At 42.0% G+C, this 21,997-nt stretch overlaps 1 protein-coding gene across 1 annotated transcript in view; it reads left to right on the top strand.

Annotated features, from left to right (window-relative positions):
- EGLN1 (egl-9 family hypoxia inducible factor 1) overlaps window positions 1-21,997 on the top strand; it is a 35,034-nt gene that overhangs the window by 675 nt on the left and 12,362 nt on the right. The window lies entirely within an intron of this gene.

Here is a 21,997-nt window from a genome sequence, read left to right as displayed (position 1 = left end):
TCGGCGGCGGGCGGGTGTTGTCCGCGATCGGGGCCCGGGGATTGCTCTCGACCGAGAAGGTGTGGAAAGGGTTTGTTTGCCTCTTCGCTTTTCCAGAGCAGGGAAAAATATAAATGGTATCTCATTTATATCCCTGCGTTTTGTTTAAAAACTTGACCTGGAAGCTTATCCGCTAGGCGATGCGTATTGAAACGCGAGGTCTCCCGAAAAAACTGAAAGCGATATACTCATTGGCTCCTGAAAACGGGGGGGCAGCGTGTGCTAGGCGCCGGCTGCGGTGTGCGTTCTGGGGGGAGCAGCAGCGCGCACCTTCGCCGGAGCGGCGCTTGCCGAGTAGCGTGAAAAATTCTGTGCACGGCGTTTGCAGGCTCGCGTGAAGGGGTCGGGTTTTGGCAAGTCCTGGCTCAGAATGCGGCCTGCCAAGTGCTGGACCTAAAAATGCGGATAGGAGACCCGCGTCGGCGGGCGAGTGCCCCGGCGGCACTGTACAGCAGTGAGTTACGGAGACCCGAGACCCGCGTCGGCGGGCGAGTGCCCCGGCGGCACTGTAGAGTTACAGTGCGACCCTCTGGCGGTTGGGGCTACCGGGGGGAGCGGGGCCACCCGCGGGGGAGGGGGGTTTTTTTTTTTTTTTTTTTTTAAACTATCATCAAGTCTCTTTTCTGCAAAAATTTTACTCTTTAGCTGTATTTTGAGACCAGAGAACTGAGTCAAGATTTCCCATTGTATTAGCCTAATTTGCAATTCCCTTCCAGTCCTTTAAATAGAATTCACGCTCTTGGTAAAGGACTAGTAATGAATATTCATCAGTATCTTTTCAGTTTAGGAGAAGAAAAAAAAAAAGAGGGGGGAAGCCCCTTCACAATTTGCTACCTCTATTAAAACATAAGGAAGCTAGTGAATTGGTAGGAACCATCCCGCCGTGGTGGTTGCAGTGTCACAGACAGACTGTTGTTGCTGCAGCTGCAAAATCTCAGCTGGTAGGAAGCTGTGGGAGGGAGGAGGGGAGAAACTGGAAGGCAAAAAACAGCCTTGGATTTGTTTGGGGCACAGGAAACTCCTGTGATAAAGAAAAGTGGGTGGGAATTCTTCATTTTTTCGAAATGCCGTCTTTGCGTACCTTGAGATGAACCAGTACTGTGCTAAAACTTTTTAACGGGAACATGGTCTAGATTCCTTCTAGATCCCTGTTATCTCGGACTCTTCTAAGCCAACCTATCTTTCAGACAGTCCTAAATCTCTTCAAGGCCCCAGTGCTTCAAACTTGCACTCTAAAAATATCAGTGGCTTTTCTGGGTTTCAATTTTATGCAGCAAAGAGGAATACCGCTTCTGTTTTTATGTGCAGTGGTGTGCTTCTGTAAATACGTGCCAGGGCTTTAGAAAAGGACTTTTGGAAATGTAATCCTGAATCATGCGTGCGGTTCCTGGACTACTGTATCTTACACTTCTAAGTAGTAACTGATACTTTTGCTAATTGTGAAAGACAGAGAAAAATCTCTTCACGCTGCACGCTTTTGTGGAGCAACAGCAAAGCAATGAAGATTGTTTAGCCCCACTTGGTTTTCAGTCACTGCTGAAATTCCTCTGTATTTGGGGGATCAGAACAGGTGCAGGGATCAAATCAGTAAAGGTGCAGTGCTTTACTGCTTGGTGGCACAGAAACGCATTACTTTCTGCCTTCTCACCTTCCCTTGCTTATCTCCCCACAAAAGTCAGTGCTTGTAGTGCTGCAGGAAAGCTCAGTTCCCTAAAGTTTCAGCAAGAGCAGAATGAAGACTGTCAGTCACTCTCACAGATTCCCCCCTGAGTTGAATAAACAGAAGCAGTTGGTGAGAAGAGATGGACAGGTCAGTGGAAGAATTTGATCTGTTGAAACGTGGGGCTTGTCAGTGTTTGGGAATGCTTATTCGTAAAGTCAGCAGGGATAGGAGTGATGTGACTTTCACCTTCTCTTCTTTTGCGTCCGTGGAGAACTGCACCTTTCCTCCGCCATTAATGCCACAGTAAGTTGAGTTGAAGGGCTGTGGCGGGGGGGGCAGTCCGGCAGGGAAACTTCTTCTGTACATCCCTTCAGGGCTCCTGGCTGTTTAGAGGGGGAAAGGGAAGATTTAAAATAAACACAGAGATACCTCTTGGTTATCTGAAGTAATTTTTTCTTCACTTCTTGCCCCTGCTTTTTCTGAATCGAGGTTTGATTGCATTGCTGCCGGAGTCCCGGTATACTTTTTATTCTTGGCAGTATGGATGGGTGTGCAGTGGAGATACTCTAATAGCTGCAACAGGTTACTCTGGAGCTTTTCTGTTAGTGCACTTTGCGTGGTGACAGCTGCTTAGTTCATTTAGTCAAATACGGTCTGCTTTCAGATCTTGATGGGTATGTTGGATTTGCATTCACAGCAAAGACTTTTTAAAAGGAACGATCCACATGTAATACTTATTCTTACTGATTTCATTTCAAGTAATAGGACCAAAACGCATGGAAACGTAGCACACATTGACTGACTGAGCTCTTACAGAGTAATTTTACTACTCCTGTGTGCATATATTGCAATACTGTGGTTTGCATAGTTGGTGTTTGGAGAACGTAGTGTACCATTTTACTGAAGGTGCTAAATAAACCAATTTGCAGCGTCACTGGTGAGATCTGTAATTCCTCGGCATCTGAACCAGCAAAAGAATTCCAGCCCTTGGGGATCCCCCTGCCCTCTCTAAAACGCTACCAATGCTAGCCACGCAAGGTGATGGGTTGGCACGGTATTAAATGATTGCAGTTTGGTACGGCACCTCATGCAACAGGGGACCTGCTAGAATTGGGCTGTGCTCATAAATGTCAGGGATGTAGCTGTGCTGAGGAGATCTGGGGTGGTGAAGCCTAGGAGTTTGTTTCCTCAAAAAGTCATTTACTGAAAAATCAGATGTGCGGTGTTGTAACTTTGAGGAGAAGGTGATTTTGTATTAACAGTTCTAAAGGTGTGTTGTTTTGTTTGGTTTTTTTTTAAACCTAACTTCAATTTTTTTTTATTAGACCTTTAAATGAAAAACAAGCAAAAACCCCAAACCGCTTGCAGCCAGTTATTTAAAATATTGTTGTTGGGTTCACTGCAGTGTCTGCTTAGAAAACTGGCTTTGTTTTTGAATGTTGTGCAAGGGTTGGCATTATGTTGCAGGAGTCACAGGAGCTTTTATTGAATCTTTAACCTTTACCAGATCTAGTTCAAGCTCTGTAAACAAGCATATCCTATTAGAGGGAATGAATCATAAATAAATCCGCTCCACAGTGTGCTGAAATTCCTACCCTCTTTCTATTACTGAGTCTTCAAAAATGTTTTGTTGACTAAATATACCTATAAAATCTTAGAGTTTTATTCTCTGTGGTTTAACTAGCAGCTGGGTATTTTTACAAAAGTGAATGGATTATTGATCAAAGGCTTTAATGATGTTGATCAAGGCTGATTGTGTTTGGCATTGGGAAAAAATAGCTGTAGATAAAATGGAAGAGATGATACCTAGATTATCACTTCAAATTTAGTTAAGGCTTAACTTGTGTACCTGTTGGTGGTGTTGGCATTGAACTTGCCATCACTTCTACAAAGTGTCTAGAAGCAGTACCTGAAAAGCAGAAAAGAAATGGGTCTTGAGATGTATACCCTGCATCTCTTAGCCTGTAAAACTATTTATCAGGGAAAAAGCTACATTGTTTTAATGGAATCTATTTTAAACTAATTTACATTCACCAGGGCCGGTCTCTTAAGATAAAGGACATGAAATAAGGTAAAATGTTAAGTGTGAGAAACTTGAGATTTTACATTTTGAAGTCTCTGTTAGGGGTTTTCGCTAGACTAACTGGGCTACCTAGAACTGATATACTTAAACTGATGTGGTTCTGCTTAGACCTGACCATCAGTAGATTACTCTCCAGCCTGAAAAGTATCTATATAGCAGTAGGTATAAACTAGCCAACTACCTTTGAGGTGTGTGGACAGTGCAGCAGCAGGTATAAGAGAACGGCTAACTATTTACTCATCTCAGAAGTCCTGACTTACTGCATTCCTTGCTTTTGTTCTCTTAGTCTCTTTCTTTCCACACTCTGCTTCCTTCTGTTCTCTAGCAGATGGTGGCACGTACTTGCATACATGAGCTGTAGTGTCTTTCTCCTACTTCCTGTTATTTTCAAGGTTCTTCTTCTTCCATTTCTTCCCAAAATATTAATTATCTTCTTTTTTTCTTTCTCTTACCAGTTGCCACACTTGTATGTGCACGTATTTCTGTTTCCTGCCTGTCCTGTCTTAGATAGCCGGTGGAGGTATAAACATGTTCATCAAAGTCAGGGAATTAAATCCCCCTGAATCTCACCCAGGTGAGAAGGTTTTTCCTCCATCCCCACACAGAGGCTGAGAAGGGGGCAAGGGAGGGGGCAGCTTTATGATTTTTTTGCTAGGTTTCTCTTTCCCCTATTGTGGACTCTGCTGATCATCTAAAGCTTCATATAAATCTGAAGTTTGCATCCTTCACTGGTATTGCAATAATATTGGGAGATCCCAGTTGTGCACTGGGTTCCTAATAATCACTGTATAAACAGACATCTGATCTGTCAGCTGTTCCTGCTTCTGCTCCCATCACACCCAGTGCCACCCATCTCCTAACCCTACCCCGTGCCTTTTATTGGTAGGAGATTGAACAGACGGTTTGACAGTCCCTGTTACATCCCTTTAGTTTTTGCTTCATTCCCACTCCTTTAACCTGACAGAAGAGCTACAGTACAAATTGCTCCATTTTAATGCTCTTTTGTCTCTACCAGTGGGCCAGTGGCACCCACTGCTTCTCAGCCACCAGTGGCGTAAAAAATTGCTTTATTGGCTGCACATTGTGCAAGCCTGCTTTTGTGTTTTTTCTTGAAATTGTTGAATTACATAATTGCTCATTTCTTACTCTGTCCCCGCCTCCAATCTCAAAATAAACTGACCTGATTGTAAGTACTTTAACTTCTGCTTATAATTCCCTGGATGCTCATCAGTTTTCAACGTGATGCTGCACACGAGAGCATCCTGGAGTTTTCTGAAGACCTTGAGTGCTCTGGATTCAGACTAGTCCGACTGTGCCCTATTAAATTAGCTTCTTTCAAAGTTAGTAATGCTCCTTTAGAAAATAATCCTCTAAGAGTGAGTGGATTTCTCATACCCTGCTGTTAGCTTTTCTAGAACCTGGAAAGAAGAGGCTCTCTGCTCTGGCCATTTATTTATGTAGCAGCTTTCCTACAAACATGTTGGATTAATGTTGCCAAGGAAAGAGAAATGTTACTAAGAAGCAGCAATCAGCTGATAGAGCTGAAGCTGTCAGCAGCCATGTAGCACTGAGAGGGGGCAGAGGGAACATGGGAGGAGGGATAGGTAAGTCCGAGTTTTGCAGATGCTGTTTAAAATAGCATACAGGAGACCTGAGCAAGATTTCTGGATGTTCTTTCTATTATATCTTATTCTGCAAAGTATAACCGTGGGTGTGTGTGCAGCAGTAAGATGACAGATGAAAATAAGAGGTAGAGAATAAGGACACGGCAACCAAGCAGGTACTGAGAAGTGATGATGGTGGCAGAGTGCCAGTAGAAGGAAAGTGAGCACAGAGGCGGGTGCGGAGCTCTGCTGCAGCTCAGGTGAGTCCTGCTCTGATCGGAGGACCCAAGAGCTGCGGCTGGGGAACCAGGCTGAGGAACGTCTGTAAAGTGGGAGGCTTCCCCTCAATTTGCTTGTGGCATGCCTGGTTACAGAGATCCTTTTGTATCATTCTGAGGATTTATTTCGCTATCACGCCTTGAATTTATTTCTTGGTAGAAAACTTACTGATCTAATTGGTTCCTAATGGATGACTGTACGGGTTTGAATTTGTCACTGGCTTGTGGGAAAGTGTGGCTAGGTCTCTCTCAGTCTCCCAATACTCACTTGAGTTGCTTGACCTTGATACAGAATATGACCGATGCTCGTCCTTATCAATTCTTTTCCTGACAGCGATGTTTCTGTTGGCGATGGTGTTTTCTTCTAGACGAGTGTGCTGGTCAGTGAAGGATTGTATGGTGATTCATGGACACTCAGCAGCTCACAGTTCTTATATCCCTGTTGGGATAGAGCCCTGACATGCGATGAGTACAGTTTCATTTGTTGTTCCTCATGTACAAGCATTTTGGGTCCCAAACGGAACAGATGATCAAAAGGCTGTCTGTTGTCTCTAATGCAAATGGTCTTTTGATCGAGAAGCACAGCATCCAGAAAAGATACTTGTTTATGGCCGGTGAAAATTAAAATGTGAACATTGTTGAGATTCTGGCAGGTTCTCCTACTAGACAAAATTACAAAGATATACTAGTTTCTGAGGGGCAACTGTGTGGTGATTGTAACTTTGAAGTGTGGTATGAATATAGCATGCCTGAGGGTGGGGAGCACCGCCTGTGACTGCTAGGAACTTCTCCATACCCCTGTGTCTTAGGCTGTAGTCCAGTGAACACTTTTGGCTGGCGCTGTCGGAGAAGTAGTCACTCTTCTTTGCCAGCACAAGTATTTACATGGCCATCCTGTGAACTGGTTTGGGGAACTGATCCATCTGAAAAATAAACTGGCAAAAGAAGTGCTCCTGGTTCAGTGTTCGGATGTTTGTGCTGGCACAGGGGACTGGCAGATGGTGAGACTTTCTTTCAGCAGCAATGCAAATTTATGCCAGCTTAAAGCTTTGCCAAACTACAGCCTTAGTTTAACACTTAGGGACCGATTATCCCAAAATTTGCCCCTGAAAATTTGAACACAAGTTAAGAAATCTTTGCTAGCTATGTATTTTTTTTTTCTTTCTTAACCTTCCTTTTCTTTGTTCTTCCATGTTCAGTGTGAGACTCAATTCTTGCCATCAGAAATGCATTCTTCTGTCCTCCAAGGATCTTCCTTGTGACAGTTTTATACAGAAGCTTTGCTGGTCTACCCACCGTGTGATCATCCCATGTAATATGCACAAGGAAAAAAGTATTTTCTCCAAATGAAAATGATCCCCCCCTCCCCCTCAAGCTTCAAACCCAACCTACTAGCTAGATTTCTTATGCTTGTTGGCTGTCCCTACCCATTATTCTAGAGTTTTATTAGCACCGAAGACATTCTTGGTGTCTCTGTTTCAAGATAGAGCTGGACTGGCATCCTCTGCGATGAACACCGTGCTGTAGCTTGCTACTCTTTGCTGCTGGCTGCTGCTGGTAAGGAAGGTCCCTGCTTGCCAGGTCCAGCGCTTGCTCTGCTTCAGGGGCTCTGTCTGAAATGGGCAATTTCAGTACTGTTTCACTTTTCTTGACCTGTTTCCTCTCTGTTCCCTGGGATAGCTCTATGAAGTTCTGGGTTGGTTTGTTGCTTGCTTTTTTCCAGTAATTTTTGACTGTGCAACTGCAGTTAGTTTTTGAGCTGTTGCTGTTCTGGAGATTAGGAACCTGTAGCCTTGTGGTTTGTGCACATCAGTGATTTCAGTATACTGTGGGTAATTAATTTCACTTTTTTCCTGGCAGTGGTATCAATGATTTTCTGACCATGTTGCTGCTTTGATGTACTATGCTGTCTTTCCTGTGCAGAATGGGCTCGACTCAGTACCGCCCAAAAATCAAGCGGGATGCTTCTCATCATAGCTGTACAGCTCGAGAGGAAGAGCTGTCTTCCCTTGACGGTGGCCTCTTGGGCTGAAATTCCTTGGAAGTGATGTCCTGCCAAGTCATAGGACTGTCTGAACAGCAGTTCTCCTCGAATCTCTGGGTTAGTTGTATCGGTGACCTTGACTGGGTGTTTGAGAGATTTTTTTTCCCTTTTTCTGGATGACGCTTAATTTCTGAATAGGTTGCCAGCTATTTCCTGTAAATAAATCGGCAGCATATTATTCTCTTCCATGATATTTACCTGCGTTCATGATGTTTGTAATTCAGTTGTGGTGTTTAGACTGTCCTGGTTAATATCTGACAGCTTTTGGCTTGAACAGGCTAGGTTGCTATTGGAATTTTGCAAAATGCTCTCTTTCTAGTTGCTACCATGTTGTCCTGCGCTGAGTGCTAGTATATATCTATGTTCCTTTAGGTATGTACATAGTATACGTGTAGCTAGTAAGCTACATTTAACCTTGTAGCAGCTTAAATGAAGGCTTTCTGCTGCAGCAGAAAGGAAACTTGTTTTATGAAAGGGAAATGGGTACTCTGTATAGAGAGCAAAAGTTTCTTCTTGCCCATCCAGAAACTAAATCGGTTTTCTTTAGGCTCCTTGGAGAGCACTTGTACAAAGACAGCACTTTTTTCAGTTCAGAATTCAGTTTGGCACTGTTGTGAGTGGGTTGGTTAGTTAATTCTTTAGTGGAACATTCATGGAGATCCCTGTCTCTTGTGCTGCTGTGTTTTGTTACCTTACAGTAAGAGAGTGACTGCGGACAATCCCAGGACTGTGCAAGTATTTTTTGGAAATAAACTTACTTGGAATATATCAATACAAGATCTTTAATCATTGGCATGTTTTTTTACACTGCACTAAGGAAATAACACTTTGAAAGCAATATTTTCAGTGAACAGAAGAGTAAAGTTATTTGACTTTGCAGCTACTACTGAATGGAGTAATCATTATTTATGATACCCTTTTTGTTTTCCACATTTGTGACTTACTACTTAGACCCTTCAAAAGGAGGACTAATGCTGGTCTTTGGCCTTTTGAAAAAGTCATTCGGTGCTCATTAAATCCTTGTAAACTCCTTCCAGTTTCTGAAGATGGTTGGTTAACGATAGCTGATCAAGCATATTTTCAGTGCAGGCTTGTGCCAGAATTAGCTGGTAAGTGGCAGTCATAAGCTTCAGGTTGAAAGCGAATTCACTCACTGTTCCAGGGCAGTGTCTGTCAAAAATAGAGCAATGCTTTTACGCACGTAACAGCTGCTTACACTTGAAGACTTTCTTGTTCTTTGGTATTTAACTTAAAACTACTCAAGAGTATTTTTGTTAGCATATAATGTTATAAATAGGAATCGGGTAGAAATGTGCATGCCTGCACGTCTACATGGACGTTGTATGTGAAGGTAGGGTGGTTATGTATATGTTGTGTGCATAGTGCTCTAACAAAGAGATGAAGGCCATACCTGTAGGGTAATTAATGGGGCCTAACGAAAAAGACTATTTTATACCTGAGGATTAATTTTACACATTAATTTAGGGTCAGACCAGCTCAGAGCACGTAGTTTGACCGTGAAGCATTCTGGACTGTACAAATGATGTACAACTTTGAGGAGATGCTGCTATGTGGCCCCAGCCTGCTGCTGCGAGAGCAGAGCCTGAGACTGCCTTGCCTTGTTTCAGCAAAAACAAGCATTATGTTGAAAATGATACAAAGGTAAACACAGTGAGGGAGTTCAAGAAGCTGTTCTCCCTTTTGGTCCTAACAGGGTGGAAGACTTGTTGCATTGGTTGTCAGATGACTGTAAGAAGTTTTAAAATGCAATAAACTGGCTGAAGATTTGAGGGGCTTATATGTATTTGCTTGGTTTGTGGTTTGTTTTTTTATATAAAGATATTTTAAATCTGTTTACAGGAGGAGCTTGTATTGTCAATTCACATCACTTTGTTCTGTTGGTAGCTCGAAATTCTTGGTGAAGTGGCAGAGGCTGCAGGTTTCTTTGCTGGGCACACTCTTGCTGTGGCTTGCTGACCTTCTGGTGTGCCAGGGTCTGTTATCTTCCTGCTTGTGTAGTTCAGGAGTCTGCAGCTATATAGTTAGAACAGTCCTGAAGTTACTAGTCAAATTAAACCAAAAAGTTACAATAATAGACTAACCTGAGTGTTGTGATAATGTGGAATTTAAATTGCTATAGATCAAAAACTTGGTCCATACTACTTTTGAGGCAGAAATCCTCATATGTTTAAGTTCTCTGCGCTATGAAAAAGTCCAGGGATGCAACGTGAAAGGTTTCCAAAGCAGTTTATAGTTGGTTAATAACGTATCTTTCTTGTTGCTGCTCTCCATCCTGTTCAGGCATCTGTTCAAGCGGCTAATCCTTGCCGTGGACGCCAAGCTCCTGCAACAGCTTCTGCTGTATTCGAACAGCGTGTGGTCTGTGCTTGGCTGAAGGCATCGGGCCCTTCCAGTTCCAGCGGTTGCTGCATTGTTGTTCAGGCAGCTGGCACGCAGCCCTGCTGCTGTGAGAAAGGAAACTGTGGCCAGTTGATAAGGGCATCTTAAACTGACTCAGTTTCAGCTAGCATATTATATGATGCCCAGTGAAATAGATGTTGGCTAATAGTACCTCTGTTTGGCTTAACCTTATTTGTGTCTCCTTTAGCCCCTATATGACAGAGCATCAGCCAGTCAGTAGCACTCTTCATAATAGTGGATTTGCTTTTTCAGGTCATATGGGGAGAGGCTGAGAGAGCTGGGGCTGTTTATGCTGGAGGGGAGAAGGCATGGGGGGGACCGTACCAGTGTGTACAGATACCTGATAGTGGGAGTGAAGAAGAGGGAGCCAGGCTCTTCTCAGCGGTGCCCAGTGTCAAGGCAGTGGGCACACTGAAATGCAAGAAATTCCATTTAAACGTAAGAAACGCTTTCTCCACTGTGAGGGTGGTCAAACGGAGAAGCAGGTTGCCAGAGAGGTTGTGGAGTCTCCGTCCTTGGAGATACTCGAAACCCGACTGCTGGTCACCCAGCCTGCTGTGGGTGACCCAGCTCTGAGCAGGGGGCTGGACCAGATGATCTCCAGAGATGCCTGCCAACCTCAGCCCTCCTGTGGAAAAAAAAAAATACTGCAGTTTGGAGTGGAGGAGATACAAAACAAACCAATTTTTGCAGTCTGTTAAAATAGTTTTTTTTCCAGCAATGGCACAGTCAGTAGTACGTCCTGCTTATTGCATCTCTGAGTCAAGTGACCAGACGTCTGTCTTCCTACTAGTGGTCATTTGCTTCTTAAAGGAACATTGTGGTCAGATATGTATGTAATGTAACAGCTTGAAATATTCCTGGCTTGAATCCCTTTTGGTCATCTGGGTGGTCACTTGTACTACAGTCTGTGCTGCTGCCTCTTCACTGTTTTCTCCCATGTTGCCTGTTTTACAGTTCATACGTGCATATGCCCATTATGCAGTCCTGTGCTAGGATAGCTTGCTGATTTAAAGCATGTGTACACTTCACAAGACTGATTTAAGCAAAAGTTTAAGAAATTAAAATCAATTATTTATCTATAGGGGGGCTCGTACTTTCTTTCCAAAATTGTTTTAAAGTTATATATGATTTTGGGACCTCTTCTATAGTGAGAGGGCATAGTGCACCAGGGATAGCTATCCTTTCTTTGCTAGACAGACAGAAAAGTGAAATACGCTGTTTCAAAGCCACAAACTACCAAAAAGTGCTTTACTTTAATATTTCCCATATTTTTACTTTATGTAGCAAATTTGTAACAAACATCGGGACAAAATTATTTTCAGTATGTTTTAGTTTTATTTTACTTACGAAAAATGCCACCCACTTAACATTAAAAACAGTATCAGAGAAGTGTGAGGAGGGAACCTTTGAACAAGTAAGAGTCAGGGTCATATATTTTGTTAGGCTGTTGTATAAATCAAAAACCTGCAGCTCTCAAGTTAGAGTCCTCACCCCCTGTTTTAACTTGTAGCCATTCTTCTTCCATCTGTATTCCCCACACGTACTTGCTGCTCCTGCCCGCTTTCCTCCTGTCTGTGCTCCTGTGGAGACCTCGGTCTGCAGTGGTGGGTTCCTTTGCTTTTGAGAGAGAGGAGAAGGGAGAAGGAGCAGGTGCCGAGAGAGGCGGGCTGCCCCTGGCAGGGGTGCAGAGGACTAGGCTTGCCTCAGTTGCTGCTCTCTGCCAGGTATTCAGCAGTTGCAGGCACCCTGTTGATGCACTATCTTCTGCAAGGACTGCATTCGAAAGATAAGAGCCGCGTGCCTCTCGGGAGATGCCAGTTTGATCATCCGTGCCCTATATCTAGTCGCAAATTGAAGCCAGATGGAGTTGTGCTCATCTGAAGTGACCTTCTGTATGAACTAGATGCTAGACCATCCCTGAATTGTAGGTTAAAGCTATGTGTTTTTGAAGAGTATCCAGTCTTACTGTAAAAAAATTAGAAATGCTGTTGTTACTGTTCAAAATGCTGATGACCCACTCTGCTAAAAACTTGCACTGTTTTTGCAGTCTGGCTAATTAGTTTCAGATTCTAGCAAGTTGCCTTCTCATGTTGGCTAGATGGGAGTTCTTCCTTATCGGGTGTCTCCGTTTCACACAAGTATTTGTCATCTATGTTCATACCATCATGTCATTGTTGTAAATAATCAATAATTGGTGTGTATATAAAGCTTTGACATGTATATAAACTGACGCTTTTATATACCATCCACCTTCTGGCAATTCAGGAACTCTCTGAGCCAGAGGTTGCATCTGGACCACTGCTCGTAATACGCACAGATGGATGGACATATTTGCCATTAATTTAGGTAATCTTGTTTTAAAAGCCATTTGTACTTTTGGCTTCTGCAACATCCTGTAACAACGAGACCCGCAGTTTGATTAGATGGAAAAGGAACTTCCTTTTGTTTAAAACCTACTGCCTGGTGATTTCAGTGTCTCCTAGACTCTCTATTGTGAAAACTCATTTCCCAGTAGTTTTACTTTTTATGGTTTTAGAAGTCTGGCGTTTTCGTCCATATATTTTTCAGCCGACACACTTTCCCTCCTAAACTGAAGAATTGTAGTCTTTTTAGTATTTCTTCAGATGAGTACTGTTTCACGTTTCTGGTCATTCCTGCCGCCCTTCTGTGCAGCTTTTGCTTTTCTGGTTCTGCTAATCCCTCTTTAAGGCAACCAGAATTACAGTATTAATGTACAAGTACACCATGAATTTGTATGCTGGCATAGTGGTGTATTCTGTGTCGCCTTTCCCTGTCTAGTGATTTATGACGCTTCAGTTGCCTCTGCTGCTGTGCTGAGATGATGTTCTTAGGAGAACTGCCTGTAGGTACTATGTTTTTTTCTAAAGTGATGCTATCCAGTTTAGAAGACATCACTGTGTATAAGGACCCCGAGTATTCCTTTGCACTTACTCTTTACTGAATTTCACCTGCCATTTTCTTGTCTAGGCACTTGGTATCATTTTACCCTTCTGTGCATCTTTCTGCAGTCAGGGCTAGGATGGATTATGCAACATATATCCATACTGCATGTAAACATTGCCACTCTGCTGCTCGCCCCCTTTTCCCAGGTCACGTATGAAAAGTACAGGTCCTGTGGGGATCCTGCTGGTAACTCCCATTTTTCGCTGAAAGGAGGTTAGTTTGCTGTAGTGAAATTCCTATTGCAATTTACTATTTTATTGCTATTTGCTTTGCCTGTTCCAGTACTTTGGAATGCCTCGGGAGTAAGATCCATGTTTAAAATGCTTTATACTTCAAAATATCTAATTTTTGCATTAAAATTAATGCCTCGAGTAAATTTTTATTAGATCTCCATTATAACTTGGAGAAAATGACATGTAGTGACTCCTGAAGGCCTCCTAACACCTGGCACGGACTCAAGAACAACACAGGAGTTCCTAGACTGGAGTCTTGACTTTGTCATTTTCCTCAGCGAAAATAGAAAACAGGAGTGGTCTCTCTCATGAGCCAAAGGCTATGCCAAAGTTATATTGTAGGCTATATAGGCATTAATAAGATAAACATACATTATTTTTACCTATTTAGTCCTATAACTTTATAAAGAGCCTTGCAAACATGGAAAATAATATTCCTCTACAGGACAAAAAATGTAGATGAAGATACTATCAACTACCTTTACTTTCAGTTTGTCTTCTCGTGTAGCAACATGGATGTTGCAGAGGTGTTGCTTCTGATTTTTACTTTTTACTGTGCCTCTTAGTCTTTCTAAACACACATCCTGCTACTTCAAATGTACATCCATTGAAAAACAAAGCTAGTAAGAAATGACCCTTCCTCACCATTGAGGCTTCAGCTTCTACAGTTCAACTGGTAGTAGGTCCATAGTAAAACCCCAGAGAAAAATTGCCTTAGAATGAGGGAAAATTCCAAAACACTTTTTTTTCCTTTTTCTCCCCCCAGTTTGGGTACAGCTTTCCAGAGGGAGTGAAGGAATTCTTCAGGGGCTCGGTGAAGAACAGAATTTGCCAGTGATAGGAAGATGGAGTCCCTTTGAGGTTTCTCCCTTTGAAAAACCTCTTACACTTTTTTTCATCAGCTGTCCTTCATTTGCAAAGAAGAGTTATCTTGGCTTTGGAACCCTTAATTGAGGTTGCCTTTACAGAGGAAGAAAATTCTTGTTTTCTGGAGTAACTTTCAGTAGTCTTGCTGATAGCTGCATAGCATTGCTTGTATTGATCCTGGGAATAAAATACATTATAGTCTTTTTACTGGCGCTTGAGGGTTTGTGTGTGTGCCAAGCTGGGGGACCAGTCGATACGCCTGAGGGCAGAGCTGCCATTCAGAGAGATACAGGCAGGCTGGAGGCATGGGCCAACAGCAGCCTTGTGAAGATCAGCAAGGGCAAATGCAAAGCCCTGCACCTGGAGGAGTCCTGTGCAGTGATACGGGCTGGGGACCAACAAGTGCTGGGTGAGGGGGATCGACACCTCCCTCAATCTACAGGCTCTGCTCCTGGTAGCGTAGCCTGGGATGCTGTTGTCCTTCCCAGCTGCCACGGTACACTGCTGGCTCCTCTTGAGCATCCTGGGCTGTGTTGTTTTCAGATTGCATCCTAAGCTCTGTTGTTTTCCTATTTGTGAATTTAGTTTTAAACAGTTTTTAAGTAACCAGATAATATCATTATGTGTTACTGCCTATAGACTTGAAACCCATTTTGCTTACAGGAACAAACAATACAAAACCAGTGCTTTCCCTGAAGAATTTATAATTAAATATAAGCTAGATCTTCATATATAATAATTCTGTGTGTACCCACCCCTCAGCAAAAACTAGGTACTTATTTGAAACATGAAATAAGTCAATTCCATTTGGAACTAATGGAAGAATTTTGTTAGGAACACTGCAGTTATCAATTGTTACAGCACCTGCAATTTGAATTTACTTTTTTTTGTTTCTAGTTAGCTTTTTGCAAGACCACTCTGTGTGAACATTTTATCTGGAAGACAGATTATGTGAGCAGCCTTCTGCACGCAGTGGGTGGATGTGAGCGTGATAGTACTGTGCCGTGCATGGAGCGGTGGCTTTTTTCTTACTTTCAGTTGCAATTCTGTGTGCTGAGAGTAACCTCTGATGTCTGAGATGTTTTGTAGTGCGGTTGATTAAGGGACCGGAGGACACAGAAAAGCAATTATAGCTGAGGCCTGTCGGGGTATCTCAGTCGTTAGCGCTTGCAGCTTGATTTCATGGGGTTAGTAGCAGGGCAGTCACAATTAAAACCCATGCTGTGGAACTTGCTCCCTTTGTTATTGCAGCGCATGTTTGGCAAGCGCCTCTGCCATCCACGGGTTCTTACCCGCTCCTCCTCTTCCTCTTCTTCCCTTCAGCCTTCCTCTGGCTTCAAAATTGGTTTTCTTCTTTGGTTGCACATCTCAGATCAGGTGAAGACTTAGAGAGGATACAAAGTGAGTTCTGGGATCTGTAGTATCTTTAGTGTAAAGATACAGGGCCATTTACAATACGTAATAGAAGTTAGTAGATCAGTTGGCTGCCCTCGGGTAATTTCCTGAAATGCTGTCTCCTATTCAGAAACTACTATCCGCTGTTAGTGTACAACAACAGATACATGTTTTAGAAGATCTGTTGTTTATTTTCAGTAATGATGTAGAAATTTCATTTTAAAATATGTTCTATGGCTGAAAAATATATGTCTGCCAACCCTGAAATCTGAAGTGATTGCCTGCTGACTTGAAAGGGAAGTTGATTTCTTATATAGAAATCTGGAATCTAGCATTTTGCAGAATTGATTGTTGTTCCACTTGTTCCTTAGTTCTCATGGCACTCAGCGTTATTTTCCCCCTTCCAGTAGTGCAGACTTTTGTCAGTGCTGCTGTTCCTTCTGGTGTCTGCTTCTCTTTCTTCATCTTCCTTTTGTTTCGCTGTACATCATCTGTCCATCAGCAATTTCCACTGCTGTTGCTTAAGATGATGAGGAGTTCACATCCTTGAGTTGTTTCAGGGTTTGCAGGCTGAGGCAAACAGTTTTTCATCAATTATGTTCTTGCATATTTTTTTTATTTATATCTTTTTTTTGGTCACAAATACTTGTCGAGTTACAGATAATCACAGCAATGGTGATTGACAGGAGCCTTGACAGGTAGCATCAACAGGTATTTTAGTTGTTGTTCACAGAAAAGGGCCTGTCTGTGGAGAAGCCTACTTGCCTTTTAGGAAGGGTGAATAACTTGATGAATATATAAAATATTATTTTTTTTATTGAAATAGTGGCAAAGAGGAAAGTAGGTAACTTTTTGCCTGGATTGGTTGTTTTCGTAGCAGTTCCCTAATGCTAAGTATAAATGGACTTGGAACAAACCAGATGGGTTCCTTTTAATCAATTGATAGTTGGTAATGCAACACTTTTTATTTTTCCCAAGGTGTGAGGGTGATGTGTTTTTCCATCACGCTGGTCTCTTGGGGCATAAGTGGTTGCGACCGATGGGGAGAGTGGGGAAAAGCCTGTTGGAGCAGCACCAGGGAGCTCTACTCTCTGCAGGAGGTCCTAACCTAAAGGTGATCTTGTTGCTGCCATGAGTGTAAACTTGCTGTAGAGTCAGCTGAATTGGCATTTAAGAAGATGGTGGGGCTTTTGCATCGACTAGGCGAGGATGGGCAGTTTCCTCAGGTGTTTCTCGCTGCCTGGAGTCAGTGTTGGGTACATTCAGATCTTTCTCATGCTCGCGTGGCCACGTACTCCTAGAGCAAATACATTGCATTCCTGAGCCGCCCTCCTCCAGCAGTTGCATCGAGCCAGCGCAGCCTCCCCGACGCGGCAGAATGCCTCCTTAACCTGAAATAACTGTGGATGGCTCTGCTGGGACATACATGGAAGGGGTGGGTTTTGGAGTCACTTTTCTGACTCGCATGCCAACGTCAGCAGTCCTTGCTTGTGGTGTTTATGGTCAGCCCTTAACTCTGTGTGGCCACAGCTGTTCCTCAAGGCTTTACCCGGGCGCTGATGGGAACCTGACACAGCTGGAACACCAATACATTTGTATAATGCCTACTTACGTTTGAACTGGATGCACTGGGTGATCTGGTTAAAACCAAAAAAACCCCATGTGTTGTTTATACGAGCTGGGAGAGAGGCCCTGTTACAGTGTGATGGTGGGATTGTAAAGAAGGGCTTGGATGGAGACAGTTTATATGTGAAGCAGTATTGGCAGAGTCAGCATTTCTTGTATTTAAATTGTAGGTGACTTGAAAGTGTATTACAGGCTGTTCGTTGCTATTCAGCTTTAAACCTTAGTCAGACTTTTGTGCAGTGTTAATATAAATTAAAGCAGTGCTTTGTCTATTAGCATTTCAGTGCATAGTTTTTTGGTTTTTTAATTTGTAAATATTTTCAAAGAATTGTCTGGTCTCTAATAGTAGGAGTGAATGCTGTAGTGTATGGTGTCAAGTTTGGAATGCTGTGGGCATGCTGAATCATGTATGTCCCCTTGCAAATATCATTAAAAACTATTTCAAAAATAATTCTCCTCAACATACTGTTTATGGCAGTAAATCCTTCTGTGGTTAAAATCTAGAGATGGTAGCTGAGACCTTGACTTGGACACTTCACTAAATGTTCATGTAGGTGCAGTAAACTTAAGATGCTTACAGTACACAAGTACCTTCAAGTATCTGGCTAACTATAGTACTAAACATGCAATCCTATTACCATGCAGTTGCACAACATTAAAATTTATATAAAGATCTCTTTCCTGCAAGCTAAACTTCAGTTATATGGTTATTTTGCTCCTTAAAGCAGAAACAAAATTACAGTTTTAAGTAAGAAATGAAATAACTAAAACCAGTTCCTTTTTATATATATATCTCCTAGTATTTAGCAAAACTATCATGTACAGTTTATTATCTTCTATAGGGAAGAAGTTCCAGGCTTCTCAGTATGTATAGTTTTGAGGGAAGAATGATAGTAATGATGAGTGGTATTCTTTAAATGGCAAATCTCTCAGCCATTCACTTTCGCAGATATTACAGTGAGGTTTTGTTTAAAAATAAAAACAAAAAACAACCACCCCTTGCCCACCCTTAATCCTTAGGGTTTCTTCCTCCCTAGCCTCTCCTGGTATTAAGAAGTATAAAAAGTCTCCGGCTTTGAAGTTTGGACTAGTGTACATGCTTTATTTTTAAGGTAATGTAAGTTCAGTTGATGCAGTAGATCTCACACAACTAAACAAATTCACTGATCGTATGTAATAATCTTAAAATAGGTAACCACGCTTCTTCACGTGTCATCCATCAGTGTGCCTGCTGGTGTCATGTGGTTGGCTCTGGAAATCTGGTGTGCACAAACTACTGTCAGAATATATTTTAAGTGATGTAGCTGAATGAGACTTAACTTCTTACTATTTTAGTGCACTGTTGTAATTTGTTTGTGTTATTTTTAGTTTTTAAAGCTGTTGCTTCTTTGCCCTCTTTCTGAATGGTTAATGATGAAACTAGTAAGCTGACTAGTCTTACGTGAGAGCAGAAAGTTCCGCCCCATCTTGGGGAAGAAAAGTTTCGAAGTACTTATTTTCTAAATGGTATTATTAATTTCAAAGCATTTATGGTGTTAAATTAAAACCAGACTCTTAAAATTTGTCTTGATTGACTTCTCTGTCAAAGTTTTGTACAGCACCAAAACACTGAGTTACCAGTCTGCTTCTCTTGGAGGGAATGGGGAGTTATCCATGGAGGCCATCCAATTTTACAAACACGTTTTACATTATTCAACAGTTGATTGAATCTGAAGTGTATTGGTCAACTTATTTAATCATAACACAGACAGATTTAGGCTGACACAAATGAAAGTATGCTTTAAACCCTTCTCAGCTGCGAAGTCGAGTGTTGTGTTTGCTCCTAGGCTTTTAAGAGAGAACTTTCTGCCCCCGGTGACAGTGCTTTTCATCTACCTTCTTTGGGAAGCCTCCATTAGGTATATCTGGGGGATTTTTTGGTTTGTTTGTTCTAGGTTGTTGACTCTTTTTTTAAGTTTGTAGTAGACTTTGGTATCAAAACTGTCAGAATGTGTCATGTTGAACCTTAGGGGAGCTATTAGTGCTTTGAAGCACTAACATAGCTTGGATGTGCTCATACTAATTTTTTTTTTTAACAGAATGCAGGTGGTTTAGGCTTGAAGATAATTGTTTATATTCAGAGAAGCATTAGATAAACTTTACTTCTTTTTAATATCCTGTTTAAGCCAGTGTACAACTCTGTATACTTTTTTAGATTTGAACCCAGTTTTATTTTCCTAATTTATTTTCCTAATAAGCAGTTAGATTAAGCTAATGGAAGCTAGGCCTACATAAGATTGAAGGACTGCAAGGGTGTTTGCACTGGTTTCACTGATTCAGTTTTAAAACAGCACCTTTTGGTTAAACTGGCACAATTTTGAGAATAGGCATGTCCTACTTAACTTGGCGAGCAGCCTGGAAAATGCCAGTGTGCTAACTATTAAGGAAGATACAATCTTCCCGCCCCCACCCCCCCCCCCACCCCCCCCATGTGTAAGCTGACTCGGCGATCTCTTCTTTTTGCCTTTGGAGATTTGAGACTTGCAACTTTACAAGCTCAGGTACAGGTGAGCAGAGAGAACCTCATTAATGTTTAAATGTTGTTATCTCAGTTTAGTAGCAGTGGGGGCTGCAGGACTTCAGCTGGGAGTTAGGAAGTGTATTTTAGGTCTTCCTGTTATGTCTGTCTATAACACTGGTTTCAGTCGCTCATCGGTTCACCTTTTGAGATGTCTTTCTCCGATTGCCCTGCTTTCCTCAGGGCTCAGTCAAAGCCTCCGTGCGTGCGGGGGCCGTGCCTTCTTTCTGTTGCAAGTTTCTGTCTCTGCTTGTGAAGAATTTGCAGAAGAGTTACGAATCCAAGCCAAGTTGTACTATGTTAGCATGTTTAAATCGGTAATCTTGAGGCTGCTCACACGAGGTAGTACCAATACAGTCTTTTTTCCTTCAATTTGATTGTTATTTTGTACACCTTGTGAAAAATCTTAGACTGACGTGTGCTTAAACTGAAATGTATTTCCCCAGGACTGTGGTTTGTCAGGGATGAACAAATTCTTGAACTAGAAATACATCACAGATGGACCAAACAGGGACAGGTCAGACTTTGTTTGGTTTTTTTTTTTTCTTTTCTTTGCTTCTTCATTCCAGTGGTGTGTGTTGTGGGTGTGGTTTGGTTTTTTTTTTTTCTTTCTTTGAATAATCTGTCAGATGACCCATGCCGAGGATTTCCAGTGAAGTCTTTGTGAGAGCATCTGATAAATTTTGGTAGGAAGTCATCAGTCTTGCGTTTAGACATCTTGTTTTGCTCACTGAGATTTGCAGTTCCTTCAGCAAACAGCAAAAGTGACATCTCCTTGACTGATGCAGCTTTCTTTAATCTGAACTAAACAATAAAGTTATTTTACATTAATAAATTAATATGACAGAACACATGTCCTCTCTCCATTTTATGTTTGTGGTTTGGGGTTTTTTCCCCCCTTAAGGAATTTTACATTGTCATGTAACTGGTATTTTCCCCTCTTTCCTAAGAGTTTGCTATTGTTGCTTCCTTTTTTTTTTAGGAACAATACCTAAACTTGCAGGTATCCAGCTGTGAAAGGAATGGAGAGGATAGAGGAGAAAGCTTCAGTCTGTTTACCTGCAAGTCTTCCTTTATATATGGGTGAGGCTGTCATACTTCTCTGTGAAAGGAGGTTGAGGCTACTCCCAAATGAAATCACGTTTTCAGCTGCACTGATGTGCTGTGCCTCCCAGGGTTGAGTGTCTTAGCTGATGCCTGTTTACATAGTGAACAAAACCGTATGGATTATGGATTATTCCCTCTGATGTTACCTTCGTGCATTTAATTGTTAATTAGAGTAATGGCTGACACACTAAGGATGCCGACGCTTAGCAAAAAATCTATGGTTTCAATTAGTTCTTCTGTTAACAACTTAATGTTGTTCGTTTGGGCTGATGGCCTAAAGTTAATTTTCCAGAGTTAAACATTTGCAAGTAGAACATCCGTATGTGAATGAGTGATCAGCAGCTTCTTAAGTGTGTGAGTACTTCGGTTTGAGAGACACAAGTTGGGTGGATTGCAGAGTGGCGAGGGCGCTTTCATGCTTTCTCGATTACTCATGAATTCCAGAGGGTGTCTTAGGACAGCGCTCGTGCTAGGCATGAGTGCTCAGACTAAGAGAGAATGCTGTTGGGTTAAAGAAGGCTAATATTGAAAGTGTTTGCAAAGGAATCCAGTGGGTGAACGAATCCAGAGTGTCACTTAAATATATTCTTTGCAGAAATTAAGATTACTGAATGCTTAAAAATTTAATGCCCAAGAAGCACAAAAGGGGAGACCTCCTTGTCTATTAAGAAAATGCAGGTAATGCCTTGAGTTGAATTCATCGATTACTTTTATGGGAGAACTGATGAGACAGGTAGCTCTTTGTTTTGGAGAGGTAACAACTTTATTGTTCACAGTCTAAAATGTTAAGGAATCTCGGACATTCTGGTCTCAAATGCCTGGCTCTCTTGACTGCCATTACAAAAGGGGAGACCTCCTTGTCTATTAAGAAAATGCAGGTAATGCCTTGAGTTGAATTCATCGATTACTTTTATGGGAGAACTGATGAGACAGGTAGCTCTTTGTTTTGGAGAGGTAACAACTTTATTGTTCACAGTCTAAAATGTTAAGGAATCTCGGACATTCTGGTCTCAAATGCCTGGCTCTCTTGACTGCCATTAACAGTGTTTTAAAAAAAAAAAAAAAAAAGCCACAAAACCCCAAAATTCTCTCTTTGCTTCGCATACATGTATT

This window comes from Aptenodytes forsteri, unplaced genomic scaffold, assembly GCF_000699145.1.
Source record: "Aptenodytes forsteri isolate BGI_AS27 unplaced genomic scaffold, ASM69914v1 Scaffold132, whole genome shotgun sequence".
NCBI lineage: Eukaryota > Metazoa > Chordata > Aves > Sphenisciformes > Spheniscidae > Aptenodytes > Aptenodytes forsteri.
This window is presented reverse-complemented; position numbering and strand designations above follow the sequence as displayed.